The sequence below is a fragment of the Orcinus orca genome, chromosome 9 (assembly GCF_937001465.1).
Source record: "Orcinus orca chromosome 9, mOrcOrc1.1, whole genome shotgun sequence".
Lineage (NCBI taxonomy): Eukaryota > Metazoa > Chordata > Mammalia > Artiodactyla > Delphinidae > Orcinus > Orcinus orca.
Genome location: NC_064567.1, coordinates 44,154,026 through 44,173,053, shown reverse-complemented (window position 1 = coordinate 44,173,053; position 19,028 = coordinate 44,154,026). Strand labels below are relative to the sequence as shown.

Here is a 19,028-nt window from a genome sequence, read left to right as displayed (position 1 = left end):
CGTCCGGAGCCTGTGCTCCGCAACGGGAGAGGCCACAACAGTGAGAGGCCCGCGTACCGCAAAAAAAAAAAAAAAAAAAAAAAAAAAAAAGCACCATGGCAGACTAAGAAAGAGACCGCAGAAGAAAAGGAAAAGCTGTATATTTTAATGATGTTAGTGGCACTTTTTCCTGCTTCTTGAACAAGGGCACTGGCATTTGCATTTTGCACTGGGCCTACAAGTTATGTAGCCAGACCTGAAAGAGATAGTATGCAGTAGTAAAGAAGAATGGAGTAATGATACATACAACAACATAAGTGAACCTCACAACCATTCTGCTTGATTAAACAAGCTGACACCAAGGACCACATATTACATGATTCTATTTATATAATATTTCTAGGGGAAAAAAGGCAAAACTATAGAGTCAGACAGCAGATCAGTGGTTATCTGGGGCTGGCGGATGGGAGCAGAGATTGAGTACAAAAGGCTCAAGGGAACTTTCAGGATAATGGAGTTATCCTAAAACTGGATTGTGATGCTGGTTTAAATGTATAAACAAACTAAAACTCATTGAACTGCACACTTAAGATGGGTAAATTTTATGGTATTCAAATTATATCTCAATAAAGTTGCTTAAAAAAGAATCTGACGTCCTCGCTCCTATTTCCCACTACTGACCCACACATCTCGTAAGGTAGCCTGGTCAGGCCAGCAGACTCAGCTGCACAGGACAGGGATACCTCAGTCCAAAGCCAAGGAAACACTATCAGCCCTGAGGCTGAGAACACCTGGGCAACTGAAAATCCCCCCACCTTCTGCCAAGAGTGGGAACAGTATAGCCGATAGCCGGGTAGTACATGGTACTGAATTTTTTAAAGGAATCAAGGAAGAGTGGAACCCTATTGGCTAGTCTGTCTTTATGGAACCTGCATTTTCTGTGATACTGGAATACAAAAGAATCAAGAACAATCTTACTGTGGTAGACAGAATTTTAAGATGGCCCCCCATGGATCCCTGTCCCCTCGTGGTCATTCCCTATATAATCTCTTTCCTTCAGTGTGGGTGGGATCTGTGACTTACTTCCAGCCAACAGAATATGGCAAAGGTGAAGACACTGCAGATGTAATTAAGGTTCCAAATCAGTTGATTTAGTGTTCATCGAAAGGGAGATTATCAAGGGTGGGCCTGGTTTAATCAGGTGAGAGCTCTTCCCGAGGTCAGGGATTCTCCTTGCTGGCTTAATGAAGTAAGCCAGCATGTCGAGGAAACCCACAGGCAGGGAGTTGCGGGTGAGCTCTAGTATCTGAAGGCAGCCTTCAGCTGAAAGCCAGCAAAAAGCTGGAGCCCTCAGTTACAGGGCTGTAAGGAAATGGATTCTGCCAACAACCTGGAGGAGCTTAGAGGCAGATACTTCTCCAGACGAGAATGAAGTCCAGCCAACGCCTTAACTGCAGCCTCATGAGCTCGCCAGCAGAGGACCCAGCTAAGCTATACTAACCTCCAGACCCACTGAAACTGGGAGATAATAAATGTATGTTGCTTTCAACAGCTATGTTTATGGTAATTCATTACCGTAAACAAGAAAGAAAGAAAAATATTCATTGCCCATACAAAAGAGGCATCCTTAACTCTGTCCTACCCTAAGACAGATTGTTACATCTTATCAAGGCACTTGAGCTGCTGTGCTCATGGGAGTATACTCTAAGTGCGGCAACCGTGTTCACTGAACTGAATATTAGCATCCGTAGTCTGAGAACTACAAGTGACTTTACAGGGGAAATGGGACTGGGTCTGAAATCAATTTTATCCCATGAACATCAGAATGGGTGGTTGCCATAGCTTAGAATGGGAAGGTATGTGAAAGGGCCTACAGAAATATCTGGCACACAACAGGTACTCAGTTAAGTGTTACTTTACTCTTTACTCATGTGAAGACTCCTCCTCTCTGTCTAACCCAAAATGTCAGTGTGCATTTTAACAGTGACCTTCTAGAGGCAATAGATCCAGCTTCGTTTTCGTATCTAGGGTAGGAGGACTCCCTAGGAGGCCAGCAAAAGATGTACCTTAAGCCAGTGACTCCCTGAAGCTCTTATTACAGAGCTGTACATGGCCACCCCATTTGCACCATCCAATGGCCTGGCATATGCAGGTGGACTTACCTATACTGGCCACTCCTACATTAAAGAGCAATAAATGACAAGAGCTGCCAGTTGCAGCTTGGATTTATGACAAAGGATTCTAAATTCTCTTCTGCCACACAGCCCAAGCAGTGAATGACAGCTCCTTGAAGAAGCTATTCTAACAGAGAACCACCAGGGGGAGTCACACCATCAAAGAAAAAAATGAACCGCCTCAAACAGGGATCACTTCAAATTCATTCTCAAAGGTCAACGACTGGGATTCCGTGGTGGCGCAGTGGTTGACAGTCGGCTTGCCGATGCAGGGGACGCGGGTTCGTGCCCCAGTCCGAGAAGATTCCATATGCCGCGGAACGGCTGGACCCGTGAGCCATGGCTGCTGAGCCTGCACGTCCGGAGCCTGGGCTCTGAAAATGTCAAGGACGCTTTCCAAGCCCCTCCACAGAAGCAGCCCTCAGGGTGACCTGTGGCCTCCTGGGAGTTCTCTAGACATGGCAGAAAGTTCAGAGACTAGACCAAACGTTATTCAATTCAGTTCAGTTCATCTCTATTGAACCCCATGGTGCTCCAGGCCCTGGGCTGTGGTTGGGGACACAGAGTAGGATTGAGGCACATCCTTGCTCTTAAGGAACTCGGGACAGTAGGGCAGACCATGGCACAGGGCAAATATGCTTGAGCTATAAAGACACAGATGAGTGAGGAGGGGTGAGGGAAAGGGCAGGACTGCCTGTTCCAGAGAGGAGATCCAAATTAAATTCACCCAGAAATGTATGGGCTAAAGTTAACTTTTGTACTCTCTAGAGAACTGTCTTCTAAAAACACTGAGAGCAAAGGATTTTCAAAACTGGCCTTTATAACATCTATTAAGGAATGCGTTTGTCAATTAGAGCTGTCTCCTCTACTCATTAAAGTGGATCCAAAAAAGCTCTGTTTAGAATATTCTGTGAGACCTACTGTATAGCACAGGAAACTACACTCAATATCCTATAATAACCTTTAATGGAAAAAATCTGAAAAAGTATATATATATATATATACATATATATATATATATCTGAATCACTGTGCTGTACACTTGAAACACATTATAAATTAACTATGCTTCCATTTTTAAAAATAGTTCCTTTTTAACAAAAAAATTAATTTAAAAAAATCTTTAAAAAAGTAATATTCTGTGAGCAATAAGTTTCTTTACTCTATGAACAACAGTGTGTTCCTTACTTTGTATTCATATCCCTGATACGTTACAATTACGAGATACATAACCGTGTCCTGCCTTGTGGCATTCCTCTGTATTGTCTTTTTTGGACATACCCAAAAGTAGACAAAACAATACGATGAACCCCCATGTACCCATTGACCAGCCCCAACTACCAGCAATCTACCACCAATTTTGTCCTCTGTACACCTCCATCCAGCTCTCCCCCTCCAGTATCATTTTGAAGCAAACCCCAGACGTCATATCATTTCATCTTACATGCTACAATACGTATCTCTAAAACATAAAGGTCGCTCTCTTTTAATATAACCACAATAGCATCACCATACCTAAACCAAGTGAAGAACAATTCCTTAATATCATCAAATATTCAGTGTTCTAATATCCAAATTGTCCCCTAGAAGTCAAATGGTTGCGGTGTTCCTTTTTAGTTTGTTAGAATCAGGGTCCAACTAAAGTCTGTCCATGGCACTTGACTGATACTTCCTGAAATCTCTTTTAGTCTAAAGGTATCACCTCCATTCTTTATTTTCCATGCAATTAATTTGTTGAGTATTATTTGTTGCCTTTTAGATTGCTTAAATTTCTTATGTTACAGGATCTGAAGCTTGGAGGAATCTATGAAATGATCTTAGAGAAGAAGATATTTTTCTCTTTCTCGTATTAGTCTTATTTTAGAAATGTCCATTTTGGAGCTGAGATAGGGACATTCGTATCCTCACTCCCAGTGTGCCCAACTGAGTATCATGACATCAATACAATCTCTTCTGATCCTACAAGTCAGATGTTGTCTCCCTTCAAAGTCAATCCCGGATCTCTAAGGACCAAAACTACTGAGAGAGTGTCCCAGTGCAGGGAACAATGCACAACAACGGCAGGACTCTTGGGCATATTCATTCCTTTGACATTCACCTGTCCGCTTTCCTTCACAAGACTGTAAATCCTCCCTGATTAGTATGACATCTAAATATCTTAGAAAAGACCTAACTACCAAATGATTTCAGGAGAATAAAATACGCCAGACCCCAGGCCACCCCCTTGAGCTCTGATAAAATGTAAATATCTGGCCAGTGAAGATGAACGTGGAGAATCCTCTTTTTCTCTTCATTCATGACATTTGTCAGGATGCTGTTATCTAGTTGACTCCCAGAGATCTCTGAATTTTTCTGACTTATATGAGGTTGTAAAAATCCTCCCGTGGAAAGAGCCTATGCCCCATGGGTTCAGAACGGCCACACCATGTGTCCCAAAGTCCCGCCCAGGAATCACGAGATCTGGATTCCATCATTGCCACTCACCTCACATGAGACCCTTTCCCATTTGTCCAGAACATCCTCAAGCCAGCCTTTCAAACAACCACCACCATGCAATGAGAGACAGTACAAAAGAGGAAACACACTTGCTGTCCCAGGGCTAGAAGATTTCTACAAGGTCTAAGAATCCTCACCACTCTTTAGGACTTTCTTTTTAATTCTAAAACCTTCTTTACAAAGTCTTTCTCAGGCCCTCCCAACCCGCTGAGGCTCTTGCAGCGCTCAAAGGGTCGCAGGCAACTCACTGCAGCTCCTTCACCCACAAAGAAGTTCAGAAAGCCAGAGATGGCTCTGTCGGGTAAAGGGAGGCCTAAGTGTGAAAGCCAGTCACCACCATTTAAACTGTACTTGCAGTTAAAAAGGGAGCTTTGAATTTTTTATTTTTTTATTTTTTTTTTTTTTTGCCATATGCAGACCTCTCACTGTTGTGGCCTCTCCCGTTGCGGAGCACAGGCTCTGGATGCACAGGCTCAGCAGCCATGGCTCACAGACCCAGCCGCTCCGCAACATGTGGGATCCTCCCGGACCGGGGCACGAACCTGTGTCCCCTGCATCGGCAGGCGGACTCTCAACCACTGCGCCACCACGGAAGCCCTGAATTTTTGATTAACTAAAGAATCTAGGTAAGGCAAGATTGCTGGGATCAGCCCAGTCCTGAAGCAAGCCAAGCCTCCCTTATTCTTCACCACAGACTTAGCATAAAAAGAAAACACACAACCCCCACCCAGGAGAGGCAGTCAGACTTCAAGCATGCACTGCAGCACCTCACTAGGTGAAAGGATTTCTACTGAAACAAAGAAAAGGCATCATGGCACTCACTCCTTAGAGTGCCACAATACTGTTCTCTTTCCTACTATGTGTATCCACCTCACCAGTTCTCTTCCACTGCTTCTGCTTCTCCACCAAATCCAGTCAACTCCTCCCCATGTTTCAAGATCTAGTAAGTTCCATCATAAATAGCATTACCTGTCTTAGCTCTCCTTGCCTCTCCACACCTGGAGTGAACGTTCCAGGTGTGGAGCTCCCTCATCTGAGTTCCCTTAGCAGTTTGTTCCTATTTCTAAGTTATCTCCCAATGTGCTGTACTATAGTTATTTGTTTATTCATCTGCATCCTAGGCAGACCATGAACTCCCCAGGGACAGGGACCTTATTTATCTCTGCAGCCTCCTGGTTTATCCCAGGGTCTGGCAAAAGGGAGGTACTCAACAAATGTCAGCTGAATTAAAATGGAATTGAATTGCAGTCATTCTTATCACTTCAACTTTACGAAATAGATATTTCCTAAAGGAGCTTCAAGGTTTTATAAATATTAGAGATAGCTTTTCTCAAAGGCCTCATCTAAGCTAAGATATAAATTTATTCTCAAGTTCCCCCATGATACTCTTTTTTTTTCTTTTTTACTTATTTATTTGGTTGTGCTGGGTCTTAATTGTGGCAGGCGGGCTCCTTAGTTGTGGCACATGGGCTCCTTAGTTGCAGCAGGCAAACTTTTAGTCGTGGCACGCATGTGGGATCTAGTTCCCTGACCGGGGATCGAACCCGGGCCCCCTGCATTGGGAGCATGGAGGCTCAACCACTGCGCCACCAGCAAAGTACCCCCACCCCCGCCACGATACTCTTGAGTGTAAAGTATAACTCACTTGGCCACCATTTTTCATTTCACTGGGATGTGTTCCTCATTGAGAAGAAGAAATCCATTGATAATATCTTGAAAGATGATTGTACAACAGGATCTGACCCATGCACAAAGTGGACATTAGGGGAACTAAGAAACAACTTCAGATGGAAAAAATTCTCCGTTCCATCAGAGAATGAATGGATGGTCTGTCAGAGGACGGGGATGGAATGTTGGAGCAGATGATCACCTAGGCTCTAGCTAACCCTCAGACTTTAGAACTACAGGAAATCCAAGACACTGGTCAACTGGCAAAGACACCATAATGTCTGCTTGGTAAACTTAGTGTTTCCCATGCACTGGGACAACAAAGAAAGAAAAAACTTCTGCCCTTTGTTAATTACAATGACCTTGCCTTGATGGTATTAGGAGATAAATGCCTGCTTAGTGAAAGAAAACATTGCTGACTGGGACCTGTTAAAAGCAGACACAGTGGTCTGAGGGTGTGAGGGACCACGGGGTGGACTAAATCACCATATGCTGGAGTCTCCTAAGCCCATATCTCTTTGTATAAACATAAAATTACAACGCCTTCCCCTTTCCAAAGATCCTCCTGTAGCCATTCCCTGAGTGTGGGCCCCTTTTAGGGGCTCAGGTAAGAATCACCGTGTTCCCTACTGCAGCCACCTCTCCCCCTACCCTTCCACTCTCCAGTCAATCTAATAATGAAATGGAAAGGATAAGACAATGTTCCCAGGATATTCAGTAGCTGAGCAAAGTGGAAGCTGCCCCAGGGTGGTCCAGATAGTCACAGTGTGTAAGGCTGAGTCTCCGGGAAGGAGATCGGGAACCTGGTAACCTCCCTCCCTGCCCACACCCTTCCCACCAAAAGCAGTGTTGAGCATCACTCTGTTTTCCCAAGCACTTTGTTTATATCAACATTGTAACCATAGTGCATTGCAGTATAATTCACCTGTGAAGCTTGCCTTAAGATTAATGTGGGGCTTCCCTGGTGGTGCAGTGGTTGAGAGTCTGCCTGCCAATGCAGGGGACACGGGTTCGAGCCCTGGTCTGGGAAGATCCCACATGCCGCGGAGCAACTAGGCCCGTGAGCCACAACTACTGAGCCTGTGCGTCTGGAGGCTGTGCTCTGCAACAAGAGAGGCCACAACAGTGAGAGGCCCGCGCACCGCGATGAAGAGTGGCCCCCGCTCACCACAACTAGAGAAAGCCCTCGCACAGAAACGAAGACCCAACACAGCCAAAAATAAATAAATTAATTTTTTTAAAAAAAGATTAATGTGTACTTTCTATTAGCTATTTTAAAATAGTCTATGGGCCCCATCACTGCCTCTTTGGTACCCCAGTTGGGAAGGACTATTTTGGTGAGTCTTTTTATAGTCGCTTTGCCACTGAAAAGCATTTCATCCTTGCCCTCTGGTCCTCAAACGTTCCAAGTCACCAATAAAAATAGGTAAGATGCAGTAAGTCCTACTATGACCAAGCCCTAGTCTAGGTACCCTACAGGTATTATTTCACTTAACCTTCACAGTAACAATATGATATAGGTTACTATTATTATCCTTATTTTAGAGATGAGGAAGTTGAAACAGGGGAGGTTCAGTAACTTGCCCAGAGTCACTAGTAAATGGTGGAGCTGGGATTCAAGCAATCCAAGCAATCCAGTTACAAAATGTGTGCTTTCCAACACTATACTCTGTTACCTCTCATCAAGCAAAACAAAGCAGCAACAGAGGAAGGAAAGGTGAAAACAGCACATGAGTTTCCTCTTTGGTTTTGTCTCAATGGTCCATATGCTGGGATTGTAATTTCTGGTGCACAAGAGTCCACAAAGAAAGATAATCCCTTCCTCTAGTCTCTACAAAGAGAGAATATTTCTGGGAGGAAGAAACAGTATTTAAAGTCACACCACTGCCAAGCCCCTATGTTTGGGAGAGTAAGGGGTTTGTATCAGGAAATCAGGTGTATGCAAGGAACTTCAGCAGCATCGTGTTCTAAAGCCGAGCTGGCTCAGACAGGTGCAGAGATGAGCGAAACCTGCTCACCAGTCTTCCTGTCCCCTCCAACCTGTGCTCCTCACAGCAGCAGCAGAAGCCAGAGAGATATGCAAATCTCAAATGCAAATATGACATGTCATTGACCTTCTTAAAACCTCAGTGGCTCCCCCTTGCCCTCAGTGTGAAGTCCCAGCTCTGGCCCGCCCACGTCCCCAGCTCCAGCTCCATCACACTTCAGCTCCAGCCCTGAAGGACTTGCAGTTCCCTGAGAAAAGGATGGTGACTCCCCGCTGGTCTCCCCACTGTACTGTCAGACCCTTGAGGGCATGTCCCAATTGTCTCTGAGTCCCCAAGGCCAAGCATAGCCCTGACCCAGCATAGAGTATCAATATAGGTATGAGGCTGGTCCAGGCAGGCAGGTGGATCTCCTCAGGGCTCAGGTAGGGCCTGGGGCACCATTCCTCCGCCAGTCAGATCTTGGGGCTGACAACCAGAAACTCAGTAGCCATACAGGGCAAGACCTGCAGGCAGGGAGGATAGACAGAGCCCAAGTCCAGACAACAAGACACCTCTCAGGACAGCATAGGTGGAGACCCCTTGAGCTAAGGACAGAAAGATCAGAGGTACCAACCAAGACGATCACTTGGGCTGCAAACCAAAGGGACAAAGAGGGAAGGTTGGGCTTTTCAATAATGAAGAAAAACAGAAACAACATCAGAAACAGAGACAGAACTGCTCTCAGCCACAGCAAAATCCCCAAATGCCCGGTTTGAGGACAATGCCACAAGCTACCCCAGGCAGTTTGCAAGGTTATAAGCCATAATTAGGGCTGGCAAATAGAGACTGCCTACAACTCAGGATTCCTGAAAAAAAAAAATGAAAGAAATTGTGCCTTGGGGTAAAAAAGGAAGATGCTTGCCCATGAGCTGCAGGAAGTTGTCTGTTATTTGAAGGGCCAGCCTCTCAGATTGTCAGTTCCCGGCGCGGCGACGTTGACATAAAGCAGCCCAAGATTCCACCCTTTCGAGAGTTGCCTAGAATATCTAAAAATAAGCCCAACGGGTGGACTTGCATCTCATTAATTTTCTTGAGGGTTTCACTCTGACCCTTTTTAATGCTGACATACCGCTGCTGCCTGAGAGCTTTAACTGAGCTGTTGATGGACAACTGCATAATTTGGAAGCCAAGAACTTCCTACAGCTGCTATTAGAAGCTGCCCTGTCTGTTTTCCGGCAATAAGTTCATCAAATTCACTGTACATGTAAGACCAAAACTCTGAAGCTATAAAAAGAATTTAGCGTTGGTCTCTGGAATGAGCCTTTCAACATTCTCTGCAGGACTCCCTATGCCACCGCTGCCCCTCCCCCAGGAAGTGCCCAGTCAGCACCTAGGGCTCCGTTGGGGGTGTGAACAGCTGTGCAAGGCCAGCGCCTCCCCAGGGCACACAGGTCCATCTCCGGTTGTCTACTCAAGGACACGGCTCCTGCTAGTGCCCCCTCTCTCCCGCACTCTCAGTGTCCCTCCCTTTACTGGATCATTCTCATCAGCACACAGATCTGTTATTTCTTCCATCATAGAAGAAAACCGTCTCTCACTTGACTACACGCTCCTCCACATACTGTTCCATTCTCTGCTCCCTTTTATAATAAAACTCTTCAAAGGACGTGTCTGTAATTATCACGTCTTCTCCTCTCTTTCCAGCCTCTTGACCCTGCCCCAGCTGCACTTTCACCCCACCACTCTTCTGGCGCTGCTCTTATCAATGACTCTGTGCTCCCAAATCAATGGTCAGCCTCAAGCCTCGCCTCAATGGGCCTCCGAAGCCTGTGACACGTTTGATCGCTATCCCCTTCTGAAAGCATGCACCTCACTGGCTTCCGGACACCACGCTCCTGGTTTTCCTCCCTCCTCACGGGCCATTCCTTCCCAGCCCCCTTTGAGGACTGTCCTCCTCCTTCTGACCTCCAACTTTGGGGAGCCCCAGGGCTGAGTTCTTCTCTATTTAGTCTCACTCCCCAGGGGACTTGCCCACATACATGCTAACCATGCCCCGTTCCATACCTCCAGTTCCAGCCTCTCGCCTGAACAGCTTCCTGGCAACCTCAGTTAGACGTCTCCCACTATTCTCAAGCTTAACACGTCCAGAGCAGGACTGTTTTCCCCTCAACCCCTTCTCCTCCCCATCTTCTTTATATCCAAGGAGATAGGATACAGCAACTCCATTCTTCCAGTCGTTCAGACCAAAGGTGTTAAGAGTCATCCTTGACTCTGCTCTTTCTTACTCCACCTCCACTCTGCCCTCAAACTACATCAGAGTGCGGTCACTCCTTACCACCCACCACTTCTTCTCTAATTCAAGCCACTGCTCTGTCTGGCCTGTACTACTGCAATAGCTTCAGAGGTTACCGCATTTCCCCACCACATCAGTCTATTCTCTACTCAGGCACCCTGGGTGAAACTGACAGCTCAACTGCTCAATTGCCTGCCCTCCATGGCCTTCCATCTCCCTTACAATCCTCACTGTGGCTTCGCCTGGGTCTATGTGCACTTGCCTCAATTACTTCTCCAACCTCACTCCCCACTATCCTGCTGGCTCCCCCCCACTCCGGCTGCACCGGCCTCCTGACTGTTTTCTGAACGCCCAAGCATGCTTCCACCTCAGGCCCCCCCAGTTACTCTTTCTTCAGCCTGGAAAGCTACTCTCCTCTAATATCCACACAACTCTCTCAATTACTCGTGCCTCTTTTCAAGTCTCCTAGCCAGAGAGGCTTTCCCTGACCACTTCATCCAAAATACTTCCTCCAGGGCTTCCTTGGTGGTGGAGTGGTTGAGAATCCGCCTGCCAATGCAGGGAACACAGGTTTGAGCCCTGGTCCAGGAAGATCCCACATGCCACGGAGCAACTAAACCCATGCGTCACAACTACTAAGGCTGTGCTCTAGAGCCCATGAGCCACAACTCCTGACCCCATGTGCCACAACTGCTGGGGCCCGCGTGCCTGGAGCCCATGCTCCGCATCAGGAGAGGCCACTGCGATGAGAGGCCTGTGCACCGCAGCGAGGAGTGGTCCCCGCTCGCTGCAACTAGAGAAGGCCTGAGCACAGCAGCAAAGACCCAACACAGCCAAACATAAATAAATAAATACATATTTTAAAAAAAGAAAAAATACTTCCTCCCCTTCGATCTTTCTGCCCTGCTCAGCCTGCCTTACCTATTATCCCTTAACAGTATATATGTATTTGTGTATTTGTTTATTATTTGTCTGACACACACACACACACACACACACACACACACACTATAATGTCAGCTCCATGAGAAAAGAAACCTTGTTTGGTCTCCTGCCACATTCCTGGAGCCTGGAACAGTGCCTGGCATGTAGAAGAGCCTCTAACTCTTCATTGAGCACTGCCATATGTGAAGCACTGATTTGGGTCCTTTACATAAATGAACTCATTTAATCCTCCAAAGAGACTACAAGGTAAGCAATATGATTATCATTCCCATTTCACAGAAGAAGGTAAAGCACAGAAAGGTGGTACATCTTGCTCAAAATCACACAGCTAGTTAGATGGCAGAACCAGGATTCGAATCCAGACAGTCTGGCCCCAGCACCTGCTCTGTAACCACCACTATGCACCTCCCTTAAGGAGTTCAATGTGTAGTCTGGAGGAATTTTGAGGCTCCATCCTGCCTAGACTTAACATCCAGCACCTTGGCTCTGACCTTGGCCCCAGCTCTGCCCACAGGGCTCTGCCCTGCTGACAGCTGGGCCCCAATTCTGGTAGCTTCATCTCCATCTTACTCTTTGGTAAAAGAGTCCTAAGTCTCTGTCTTGGCTCACCTGCCCAGAATCCCTGTCCCCAGAACTGGGTCCTGTAAGAGCCCTCCCCAGAGACAAGAAGGCTTCTGGTTCTGCATAGGCCAAGAGGCCTTCAGGCACTGACCATCCAGCTATCTGGACAGAGCCCATCCCAGGAGCATCATGCAGTCGGTTCACCCCTCAGAACATGGCTGGCAGCCTAGTAGTAACTGCATCCAAAACCAGCCCATGGGGAGAAGCCTGTCCACAAGCCCCTACCAGCCAACCTTACCAGTCACTCCTGTACGGTTCACTAACCATTCCTAAATCACGTGCAATGTGCCAGGCGCTGTGTACAGCACTTCCCACACGTTACCTTATGTTATCCCGTGACATAGGTAGTATCAAACCCACTTTGTAAATCTATAAAGTTTAAAAACTTGCCAAGGGTCAGGGTGGGACTGAGCCCAGACCATCTGACTCCAGCGCCTGCGCTGTCCCTCCTCCTCCTCACTGTCGCCGGGCAGACTCTCTCCCAGCCTGCGGACACGGCTGCTTGCTCTTCGTGCATCTCAAAGGCAACAGCAGGTAGAAAATTCTGAAACATATTGTCCTGGCTGTCTGAGTGTTACATTCAAACGCATGTGTGCATGTGCACGCGCGCGCACACACACACACACACTCATTTTCTCCATCTCTCTCTCTCTCTCTCTCTCTCTCTCTCTCTCGGAGTCATGAGGCAAGGCCTCAGCCAGTGCATGTCTCTGTTCAAAATTATTGGGGCATCTCAGGACTATCCCCATTTACATTTAATAATAACAATCAAGTTATTATCTTTGACACTAATTGAAGGAATCTGAACAGATAATCATAGCTCAAGACATGAACTTCTCTTTTGCTTACTAAAAATCACTGAGGACTTGCCTCTGACTGAGGCCTGAGTCACTGCCAGAGCTCCCAGCAGTGAGCAACAATCACAGGACTATCAACAAGCATTTCTTGAACACCTATTGCATACGAGGTGGCAAAGCCCAGTGGATAGAGCTCTGAACAGACTACTCAAAGGTCCAGGTTTGAGCTCCAGCTCAGTCACTTATCTGTTGTGTTACCTTGGGTAAGTCATTCTGTGTCTCTGAGCCTTGATGAAAAGAGAGATGGAACCAACTGGATTCTAATGAGATCTCTTCTACATTTGGCATTCTATGGAGAAGCAAAGAGGCTTCAGATCCCACACAGTAGAGGCCAAAGGAAAGTTTTCTTTGAGGGAGTCTGCTGTCCATGGAAAACACCAGAAAGGATTGTTCTACATTAGAGATGGTTGGCCTTTTGAATGTGAAATGCCTGAATTACTAAAATAACTATCAGAATGATGGACAGATGCCTGTATGCACTCATTCACTCATTCATTCATTCAGGGCTGGAGTGGCCAAACTGACCTTTACTCAGGTCCTGACTCTGGAAAAAGTTCCCAGCTTTGGAGTCAGCCACCCCTGGGTTGGAGTCGCAGCTCCAACTCTTACAATCAGTGGAACCCTTGGCAAGTTGGTTAACCTGTCTGAACCTCAGTTTCTGCATCTTTAAAATGAAATAATTGTTCCCATCGCCTCCATTTCCCAGTCTCCAGAAGACTGAGAATAGACCTCTTTGAGCACACTCAGATTAAAGGGAGTAAAAGTTTGTCACCACCCCCCCCTTAATTCACCAAATAGGTCCTTTATATTCCATACTCATCATCAGTATACTTGGGGCTCCCCATCCATTTAACAAGTTTTTATTGAGTGTCATTTTTTTTCCTAATTATATATTTACTTTATATAGCTTTTTTTTAACATCTTTATTGGAGTATAATTGCTTTACAATGTTGTGTTAGTTTCTGCTTTATAACAAAGTGAATCAGCTCTATGTATACATATATTCCCATATCTCTTCCCTCTTGCGTCTCCCTCCCTCCCACCCTCCCTATCCTACCCCTCTAGGTGGTTACAAAGCACTGAGCTGATCTCCCTGTGCTATGCACTTGCTTCCCACTAGCTATCTGTTTTACATTTGGTAGTTTATATATGTCCATGCCACTCCCTCACTTTGTCCCAGCTTACCCTTCCCCCTCCCCCTCCCCGTGTCCTCAAGTCCATTCTCTATGTCTTTATTCCTGTCCTGCCGCTAGGTTTATCAGAAACATTTTTTTTTTTAGATTCCATATACATGTGCTAGCATACAGTATTTGTTTTTCTCTTTCTGACTTACTTCACTCTGTATGACAGACTCTAGGTCTATCCACCTCATTACAAATAGCTCAATTTCGTTTCCTTTTATGGCTGAGTAATATCCCATGGTATATATGTACCACATCTTCTTTATCCATTCATCTGTGAATGGACGCTTAGGTTGCTTTTCATGTCCTGGGGCTATTGTAAATAGTGCTGCAATGAACATTGTGGTACATGTCTCTTTTTGAATTATGTTTCTCATGGTATATGCCCAATAGTGGGACTGCTGGGTCATATGGTAGTTCTATTTTTAGTTTTTTAAGGAACCTCCATAGTGGCTGTATCAATTTACATTCCCACCAACAGTGCAAGAGGGTTCCCTTTCTCCACACCCTCTCCAGCAGATTTCTTTGTAGATTTTGTTTGTAGATTGTCTGTAGATTTTTTGATGATGGCCATTCTGACCGGTGTGAGGTGATACCTCATTGTAGTTTTGATTTGCATTTTTGAGTGTCATTTTGCTCCAGGTATTATGCTAGGTCTCAGGATCACAAGTGAATAAATACACATGGTCTCCATCTACACTAAGCTTCAAGTCTAGAGGGGGAGATGGAGGCGAACACAGCATCTACAGGGTATTCTCAGCAGCTTGCATCCCAGCACAGAGCAAACAGGTACATGTACTGTAAAAATATTATTTGATAAAGTTACAAAAAGAATTAATTAGCAAGATAAGGGAAATCCATAGGAACACACAGAAGGGAAACCAAGATCAGATATGGGAGGTCACAAAGGCTTCCTTGGGGAAGAAATGTTGCAGAGAAAGAATATTCCAGGCAGAGGGAAAAGCACATGCAAATCCTGGAGAAAAGACACAGAGAACTGAAAGCAGGGCAGTGACTGTTGCTCAGAGGTCACCACAGTACCAAGAAAAGAGACATATCTGCCTAGGTCCATAGGGACTAGATCTTAAAAGACATTATGGGCTCATTTAAGGAGGACGGATTTTCCTGAGGGCAGTAGAAAGCCTTTAAGGGATTTTACAAGGCAGAGATATCATGAGACATTTATTTTAGAGCTATGCTTCTCAAATCCCAGTGTACTTAGGTATGTATCATCTGGGTGCTTGATAAATGCAAATTCTGATTCAGCAGATCTGGGGTGGGGCCTAGGATTCTGCATTTCTAATGAGCTCCCATGTGATGCTGATGGTGCTGGTCCATGGACCACACTTTTGAGTACCAAGGTTTTAGAGTGATCACTCTAGCTAGTTTTGATAAATGAATTGGAAGAGAGCAGAACCAAGGAGACAGGGACACCAGGTGGATAAGTGATAGTGAGGAAATGGGCTGAGGAAGTGGCAAATGGAACAGAAATAGATGAGCAGAGATGGAATATCACAGGATTTGTCAGGGGAGAAGAAGCCAAGGATGGTGTTGCTGTTCCTGGCTTAGGCATCTGAGTGAGTCAAGGTGGCATTCGCCGAGACAGGAGCCCAGAAGGAAAAGCCAAGTTCGGGAGAGAAGATGAATTCATCTTTGTACACACTGTTCTTATGAGGTTCCTCTAAACATTTTAAGTAGAGGTATCAAGGAAGCAGTTGAATATACAGATAGAGAATTCAGAAGAGAGTTCTAGATCACAGACGTATAACTGGGAGCCATCAGCAGGTATATATTTTTTTCTCTTCTCTGAAATGCCAGAGAAGCTAGAGCTGCAATTTCCTTCCCTCTGGCAGCTTCTGAAATACTTCCAATATAACGGGGCAGGGAGCAGGGAGCTGGTAGCTCCATGGCACTCCCCTTCTTAAGCTTGTCTACTGCTCCCTCAAGGTTCCCCACAAGCAAACATGGTTGGAACCTGCTAGGAAGAGGAGTGCTCCCTCACAGAGGCTAGGGGACCTTATTTCTACCCACTGAAATCCAAATTCAATCTCCTTCATAGACTGTTTGAGAAAAGGAAATAAGAGAAGATTATGAAGGGTGTCTGGCATAACACCTACTAGCAGAGAGTGGAGAGAGGGAGCTAGGCTGTAGTCACATGCAGTACCATGTCCAGGAGGACTAGCAAGAACTTGGCAGGGCTTAAGTCCCAGAAGGTCAAATAAGCCCCAGAAAGGAACAGGCACAGGAAACAAGAAAGACAGGAGGAAGCCCTGCATATACAGTCAATTAATATTTAATAAAGGATCCAAGAATACTCAATGGGGAAGAAAATGGTCTCTTCAACAAATGGTGTAGGGAAACTGGATAACCACATGCAGAAAAATTAAACAGGACCCTTATCTTACACAACTCACAAAAGTTAACTCGAAATGAATTAAACACTTAAACAGAAGACCTGATACCATAAAATTCCTAAAGGAAATCACAGGGGAGAAGCTCCCTGATATTGGTCTAGGTAATGATTTTTTGGATGTGGGACTGGGACTGACCAAGACTGGGACCTGTTTCAAAGACTGGGGTGACCAAGTACCTCTGACTGTAGGGTTGGAAAGATGCTATTTCACAACCCCCCCTGCCTTTACTGACTCAGCTCACTCCACTCTTTCCTTCGTCTCTCCACCCTTTCCTTTCAAAGCCCAGCTCAAGTCAGCTTTTGCCAGAAGACTCCCCTGGACCCTCTGTTCATGTCTTTGTGTCCCCGTTTACCCTGTATAGATGACCAACATATCCTCCATATCAATTTATTGTGTATAATGGTTTAATGACTACCTCCTTCAACAGACTGTGAGTTCCATATGGCTGTTGCGCTGGAGTGATATCAAGATAACATCCAAATGTAATAGTCTAACTCTTCTGCTGAATATAAATAGACTGACTTTCATTTTCAACAATATGACAGACTTGGAAGTCAAGGAAAAAGACTCCTGGCACAGGGGTACCAAAAATGCTACTAAAACATTTTTAAACCTCTTTTCATTGACATGTCTGAGCTGGCATGAGAGTTATAGAAAGGCTCAAAGGTTAGGAACAATGAGAAACCATAAATCCAGAGAGAGAAGCAAGTACTGAAACTGGCATTCTCTCTGGAGAAATCAGTCAATCTCTGTTGGCTTAGGGACTGATTTTAATTGGCCTCATGAGCATGAGAGGACAGGAAATAAAGTCTGGAACCAAAAAGGGGTGGAATGCTAAAGTAGAGCTCTCACCAAAAAATTGGACCTCCAAAAAAGCACCATCCTCAATTGTATGAACTAGATTTTTTTAAAAAAATCTTTCCCACAGTATGGGTAAACAGTGGATATCTTGACTGCTTTGACCCGGACTCCAGCTAAAGTATGAAAAACAGGGAGGGGGACTCTCCCCAAAGAACTCTTCATCACAAGGCTTTACTCACATGGATTCAGAGATGGAACCTACACTACCTGTGGAGACAAATAAATCCCAACTCAAACATTAGTTTAAAGTGATCCCAGGTTAACCAGAAAATTCCAAGCAGAATGAAAACAAAAATACCATACCAGACACACTGTATTCAAACTACACATCATTAAATATAGAGAGAAAATCTTAAAAAGCAGACAAAATGAAAAGGCTGATTATCTGTAGTCAAACAACCGTTCGACTGACAGCTGACTTTTCTCCTAACAATGAAGGTTAAAAATGGTGGAATTACATGAAATGTATGAATTTCAGCCTATCTAGGCCCACCAGGTGATTAGCGTACTCACCTCCCTTTCATGTGGCATAAATCTCCTCCTGGAGAAGAGCAGGGAAGCACCCTCTTAGAGCCATCTCTTCTCTCTTGCTCTGTGGGTTCTATCTTCTATTTTCCCCCAATATTATTTCATTCAGCACAAAGGGAAACCTGAGAAATGTCAGTAATAATTCCTAATTTGGCTGTCATAGCTGCAGAGGAGAGGCCCAATTAACCCCATAACACTTTACTCTGGGTTAGGGTGGAAAAAGCATTATACTGAAAGTAAAAGAACATTGTTCTGGCACCACTATTTATTAGCTTTATGACTTTGTGTAAGTACCTTCTCTTCTCTGAGCCCTCAATTTTAAAAAAATAGATTTGAATTTGAAGAGTTCTAAGGTCCCTCACAGGTCTGAAAGTTTCATTTATACTTCTATCTATGCCCTTAGCTTGCATTTGGCTCTTACTAGATGCTTTCTCTCAGAAATATAGTAACAGGGAGAGAACATTATCACATCTCCCTATAAGGCTACTATTTCCTCTCCTATATAGTAAATAATGCAAGGTTCCAATGTCCTCAGAGACAAAGAAAATTGTAACCATCCGAAGTGTGACAGAACTATAAGGATGACAGTAACATGAAATCAGCTATATGAATTACAAAACATATCACAGTTCAGTTTGTTCCGTGATGGAACAAAAGACACATATTTTAAGAAATAACAGTAAAAAAAAAAAAAAAAAAAAGAAATAACAGTAACTATGGGTGTCATTCATGGAAAGATCTATCACTAGCAGATGAGATTATGACCTTCCAGTCATAATTCTGGAACAGGGAGTAAACAAGAAGAGAAGACCCCCAGGCAGTTCTATTTTTAAAAATCAGGGCATATGAATGTATCAAGTATGAGGATAGTTATGATGACCAAGGACAAAATGTTTTAAATTGGGAATAACCCAGAAAATTAAAAACATGGTTGTCTTATCAAAAGGTCAGAATGTGATATATCAAGATATATACATATATATATATATATATATATATATATATATATATACATTAACATACCAGGGGTAATAGAAAAAGCAC

At 44.7% G+C, this 19,028-nt stretch overlaps 1 protein-coding gene across 3 annotated transcripts in view; it reads right to left on the bottom strand.

Annotated features, from left to right (window-relative positions):
- Positions 1-19,028, bottom strand: part of PDE1C (phosphodiesterase 1C) — a 556,804-nt gene that overhangs the window by 521,993 nt on the left and 15,783 nt on the right. The window lies entirely within an intron of this gene.